At 48.0% G+C, this 6,259-nt stretch overlaps 1 protein-coding gene across 1 annotated transcript in view; it reads left to right on the top strand.

Moving 5' to 3' along the window:
* The first annotated feature begins 2,636 nt into the window (after window positions 1-2,636).
* LOC116371808 (inhibitory synaptic factor 2A-like) overlaps window positions 2,637-6,259 on the top strand; it is a 23,772-nt gene continuing 20,149 nt past the window's right edge. The window contains exon 1 of the mRNA XM_031820824.1: window positions 2,637-3,222. The gene's annotated coding sequence lies outside the window, so the exon portion shown is untranslated. The remainder of the gene's footprint in view (window positions 3,223-6,259) is intronic.

Below are 6,259 nucleotides of genomic sequence, written 5' to 3'. Positions count from 1 at the left end.
CTCTCTCTCTATGCGCGTCTCTATGCGTGTCTCTCTCTCTCTGCGCATCTCTCTCTCTGCGTCTCTCTATATCTCTATATGTGTCTCTCTCTCTATATGTGTCTCTCTCTCTCTATCTGTGTCTCTCTCTCTCTATCTGTGTCTCTCTGTGTCTCTGACGCTCTCTATCTGCGTCGCTCTCGCTCTCTCTGCGTCTCTCTCGCTCTCTCTGCATCTCTCTCGCTCTCTTTGCACCTCTCTCTCTGTGCGTCTCTCCCTCTATCTCTGCGTCTCTCTCTCTCTGCGCGTCTCTCCCTCTCTGCGCGTCTCTCCCTCTCTCTGCACGTCTCTCCCTCTCTCTGCGCGTCTCTCTCTCTCTCTGCGTCTCTCTCTCTCTCTGCGTCTCTCTCGCTCTCTCTGCGTCTCTCTCGCTCTCTCTGCATCTCCCTCTCTCTCTGCGCGTCTCTCCCTCTCTCTCTGCGCGTCTCTCCCTCTCTCTGCGCATCTCTCTCTCTCTCTATGCGCGTCTCTCTCGCTCTCTATGCGTCTCTCTCGGTCTCTCTCGCTCTCTCTGCGCGTCTCTCCCTCTCTCTCTGCGCGTCTCTCGATCTGCGTCTCTCTCTCTCTGCGTCTCTCTCTCTCTCTCTCTCTCTCGATATGCGTCTCTTTCTCTCTCTCTCTGCGTCTCTTTCTCTCCCTCTCTCTGCGTCTTTCTCTCTCTCTCTGTCTCTCTCTCTCTCTATCTGCACATCTCTCTCTCTGCGCGTCTCTCTCTCTCTGCGCGTCTCTCTCTCTCTGCGCGTCTCTCCCTCTCTGTGCGTGTCTCTCCCTCTCTGCGCGTCTCTCTCTGCGTCTCTTTCTCTCTCTCTCTGCGTCTCTTTCTCTCCCTCTCTCTGCGTCTCTTTCTCTCTCTGTGTCTCTCTCTCTCTCGATCTGCGTCTCTCTCTCTCTCTCTCTCTCTGCGTCTTTCTCTCTCTCTCTGTCTCTCTCTCTCTCTATCTGCACGTCTCTCTCTCTCTATCTGCACGTCTCTCTCTCTCTATCTGCACGTCTCTCTCTCTCTCTCTCTCTCTCTCTCTCTCTATCTGCTTCTTTCTCTATCTGTGTCTCTCTCGCTCTCTATCTGCGTCTCTCTCGCTCTCTCTGCATCTCTCTCGCTCTCTCTGCATCTCTCTCTGTGCATCTCTCCCTCTCTCTCTCTCTCTCTGCGTCTCTCTCTCTGCGCGTCTCTCCCTCTCTCTGCACGTCTCTCCCTCTCTCTGCGTCTCTCTCGCTCTCTCTGCGTCTCTCTCGCTCTCTCTGCGTCTCTCTCTGCGCGTCTCTCCATCTCTCTCTGCACGTCTCTCCCTCTCTCTGCGTCTCTCTCGCTCTCTCTGCGTCTCTCTCGCTCTCTCTGCGTCTCTCTCTGCGCGTCTCTCCATCTCTCTCTGTGCGTCTCTCCCTCTCTCTGCGCGTCTCTCTCTCTCTCTCTCTGCGTCTCTCTCTCTCTATCTGTGTCTCTCTATCTCTATCTGTCTCTCTCTATCTCTATCTGTCTCTCTCTATCTGCGTCTCTCTCTCTCTCTATCTGCGTCTCTCTCTCTCTCTGCGAGTCTCTCTCTCTCTGTGTCTCTCTCTCGCTCTCTCTGCGTCTCTCTCTCTCTCTCCCTGAGTCTCTCTATCTGTCTCTCTCTCTCTATATATATATATGCTTCTCTCTCTCTCTCTGCCTCTCTCTCTGTGTCTCTCCATCTCTCTCTCTCTGCGTCTCTCTCTCTATCTGCGTCTCTCTCTCCCTCTCTCTCTGCGTCTCTCTCTCTCTCTGCGTCTCTCCCCATCTGTGTCTCTCTCTCTCTGTGTCTCTCTGCGTCTCTCCCTCTCTCTGTGTCTCTCTGCGTCTCTCTCGCTCTCTCTCTGTGTCTCTCAATTCAATTCAATTCAATTCAAGGGCTTTATTGGCATGGGAAACATGTGTTAACATTGCCAAAGCAAGTGAGGTAGACAACATACAATCTCTCTCTCTATCTGTGTCTCTCTCTATCTCTATCTGTCTCTCTCTATCTGCGTCTCTCTCTCTCTCTATCTGCGTCTCTCTCTCTCTCTATCTGCGTCTCTCTCTCTCTCTCTGCGTCTCTCTCGCTCTCCCTCTCTCGCTCTCTCTCTGTCTCTCTCTGCATCTATCCGTATCTCTCTCTGTCTCTCTCTGTGTCTCTCTCTCTCTCTGTGTCTCTCTCCCTCTCTCTGCGTCTCTCTGTATCTCTCTCGGATTCTCTCTCTCTCTGGGTCTCTCTCTCTGGGTATCTCTCTCTGGGTCTCTCTCTCTGGGTCTCTCTCTCTCTGTCTCTCTCTCTCGGTCTCTCTCTCTCGGTCTCTCTCTCTCTCTCTGCGTCTCTCCGTATCTCTCTCGCGCTCTCCGTATCTCTCTCGCGCTCTCCATATCTCTCTTGCGCTCTCCATATCTCTCTAGCGCTCTCCGTATCTCTCTCTCGCGCTCTCCATAACTCTCTCGATCTCTCTCTCTCTCGCGCTCTCCGTATCTCTCTAGCGCTCTCCGTATCTCTCTCTCGCACTCTCCATAACTCTCTCGATCTCTCTCCGTATCGCTCTCTCACTCTCCGTATCTCTCTCTCTCCGTATCTCTCTCTCCGTATCTCTCTCTCCGTATCTCTCTCTCTCCGTAACTCTCTCAGCACCCCTCCTCCTCCCTCTTCCCTATTCTCTCTCTCCCCCGCATTCCCATCTCTCTCTCTCTCTCTCTCACACAAGGAGAGATGAGCTGCAGCGGCAGTAAAGGAGATATTCTCAGTGTGCTGAGCGTCTGCTTTCTGAGCTCCCCGGACTTTCAGTGTGTGTCTGTCGGTGAGCCAGCGAGAGCCCCGGACTTTCAGTGTGTGTCTGTCGGTGAGCCAGCGAGCTCCCCGGACTTTCAGTGTGTGTGAGCCGCTCTCTGCTTCACTGAGAGAGAAGGAGAGAAGGAGGAGCAGAAAAGGGGGAGTACCTGATTCCAGTCTCGCCCGCTGTGGGCTTAGAGGAAAAGGGAGTATCTCTTCTGGTACGAAGGCAGCAGACAGCCAATGTGCCTCAACTATAGGAACTATACAACGACTGCCCTGCTGGGTGCTCTGGCTCTGCTTACTTCTACCATGACATAGCCTGCTCTTCTCCCAGGGAGACTAACCCACTAAGGGAACAGACATGCACGGTGGGCACTACCAGGGATCTATGCTGCTGTCAGGTCCTGTTCATCAGTGATTTACCACGGAGGTGAGGCTCTTTTCATATCTCAGTTAAACCCGGTGGTGCACATAGAGAGGAATGTTCAGATACCTCTGGATGGAAGGGGATGGTTCTGAAATTTGTGTTAGGTAGAGAATAAACTACGGGGAACTACAGAGAATAAACTACAGGGAACTACAGAGAATAAACTACAGGGAACTACAGAGAATAAACTACAGAGAATAAACTACGGGGAACTACAGAGAATAAACTACAGGGAACTACAGAGAATAAACTACAGGGAATAAACTACGGGGAACTACAGAGAATAAACTACGGGGAACTACAGAGAATAAACTACAGGGAACTACAGGGAACAAACTACAGGGAACTACAGAGAATAAACTACAGAGAATAAACTACAGGGAATTACAGAGAATAAACTACAGAGAATAAACTACGGGGAACTACAGAGAATAAACTACAGAGAATAAACTACAGGGAACTACAGGGAACAAACTACAGGGAACTACAGAGAATAAACTACAGGGAATAAACTACGGGGAACTACAGAGAATAAACTACAGGGAACTACAGAGAATAAACTACAGAGAATAAACTACGGGGAACTACTGAGAATAAACTACAGGGAATAAACTACAGGGAACAAACTACGGGGAACTACAGAGAATAAACTACAGGGAACTACAGAGAATAAACTACGGGGAACTACAGAGAATAAACTACAGGGAACTACAGAGAATAAACTACAGAGCTTAAACTACGGGGAACTACAGAGAATAAACTACAGAGAATAAACTACGGGGAACTACAGTGAATAAACTACGGGGAACTACAGAGAATAAACTACAGGGAACTACAGAGAATAAACTACAGAGAATAAACTACGGGGAACTACAGAGAATAAACTACAGGGAACTACAGAGAATAAACTACAGAGAATAAACTACAGGGATCTACAGGGAACAAACTACAGGGAACTACAGAGAATAAACTACAGGGAATAAACTACAGGGAACTACAGAGAATAAACTACAGAGAATAAACTACGGGGAACTACAGAGAATAAACTACAGGGAACTACAGAGAATAAACTACAGAGAATAAACTACAGGGAACTACAGGGAACAAACTACAGGGAACTACAGAGAATAAACTACGGGGAACTACAGAGAATAAACTACAGGGAACTACAGAGAATAAACTACAGAGAATAAACTACAGAGAATAAACTACGGGGAACTACAGAGAATAAACTACAGGGAATAAACTACGGGGAACTACAGAGAATAAACTACAGGGAATAAACTACGGGGAACTACAGAGAATAAACTACAGAGAATAAACTAGAGAATAAACTACAGAGAATAAACTACGGGGAACTACAGAGAATAAACTACAGGGAACTACAGAGAATAAACTACAGAGAATAAACTACAGGGAACTACAGAGAATAAAGTACAGGGAATAAACTACAGGGAACTACAGAGAATAAACTACAGAGAATAAACTACGGGGAACTACAGAGAATAAACTACAGGGAACTACAGAGAATAAACTACAGGGAACTACAGAGAATAAACTACAGAGAATAAACTACAGGGAATAAACTACGGGGAACTACAGAGAATAAACTACAGGGAACTACAGAGAATAAACTACAGGGAACTACAGAGAATAAACTACAGGGAACCACAGAGAATAAACTACAGGGAACTACAGAGAATAAACTACAGGGAACTACAGAGAATAAACTACAGGGAACTACAGAGAATAAACTACAGGGAACTACAGAGAATAAACTACAGAGAATAAACTACAGAGAATAAACTACAGGGAACTACAGAGAATAAACTACGGGGAACTACAGAGAATAAACTACAGGGAACTACAGAGAATAAACTACAGGGAACTACAGAGATTAAACTACGGGGTACTACAGATGAGTGATGATGCTGTTGTCTTGGTAACTGAGGAGTGGATGTTACATATCATTATTAAGAATGTATTTCCAGAACAGATATACAGCATCTTGTTTAGGTGTGGAGATGTTCGCCACAGATTTGACTCACTATAGGAATGTATTGTTCTGGTATGCAGGAAGAACAGAGACGACTGTTTCTGGCAGGGGCTGAATATCTAACGAGAGCTGTGTGTGTGTGCTGTGTGCTGTGTGTGCTGTGTGCTGTGTGTGCTGTGTGGTGTGTGGTGTGTGTGCTGTGTGCTGTGTGTGCTGTGTGTGTCAGTCAGTTGACTGCTGCTCAGATGAAGCACCTTAACTGAAGAGCAATCTAGATTCTAGATTAGTGAACATGATGATCCAACCATCTCATTACTGAGCTCAGGGGCAGGGGGGGGGGGGGGGCAGTGACCATTTAGACCTCGCTGATTGTGATTGTCCTCCAGTTGCCACTCAAAGAGCATGTCTCTCTCTCTCTCCCCCACCACCTCTCTACCCTTCAACTCAAAGAGCATGTATCTCTCTCCCCCACCACCTCTCTACCCTTCAACTCAAATAGCATGTCTCTCTCTCTCTCCCCCACCACCTCTCTACCCTTCAACTCAAATAGCATGTCTCTCTCTCTCTCCCTCTAACCACCTCTCTACCCTTCAACTCAAATAGCATGTCTCTCTCTCTCTCTCTCTCTAACCACCGCTCTACCCTTCACCTCAAAGAGCATGTCTCTCTCCCCCACCACCTCTCTACCCTTCAACTCAAATAGCATGTCTCTCTCTCTCTAACCACCGCTCTACCCTTCACCTCAAAGAGCATGTCTCTCTCCCCCACCACCTCTCTACCCTTCACCTCAAAGAGCATGTCTCTCTCTCCCCCACCACCTCTCTACCCTTCAACTCAAATAGCATGTCTCTCTCTCTCTCCCCCACCACCTCTCTACCCTTCAACTCAAAGAGCATGTCTCTCTCTCTCCCCCACCACCTCTCTACCCTTCAACTCAAATAGCATGTCTCTCTCTCTCTCCCTCTAACCACCTCTCTACCCTTCAACTCAAATAGCATGTCTCTCTCTCTCTCTCCCTCTAACCACCTCTCTACCCTTCAACTC

Source organism: Oncorhynchus kisutch, unplaced genomic scaffold (genome assembly GCF_002021735.2).
Source record: "Oncorhynchus kisutch isolate 150728-3 unplaced genomic scaffold, Okis_V2 scaffold3693, whole genome shotgun sequence".
NCBI lineage: Eukaryota > Metazoa > Chordata > Actinopteri > Salmoniformes > Salmonidae > Oncorhynchus > Oncorhynchus kisutch.
The sequence above is the reverse complement of the archived record's forward strand: the minus strand, read 5'-3'. Positions and strand labels throughout refer to the sequence as shown.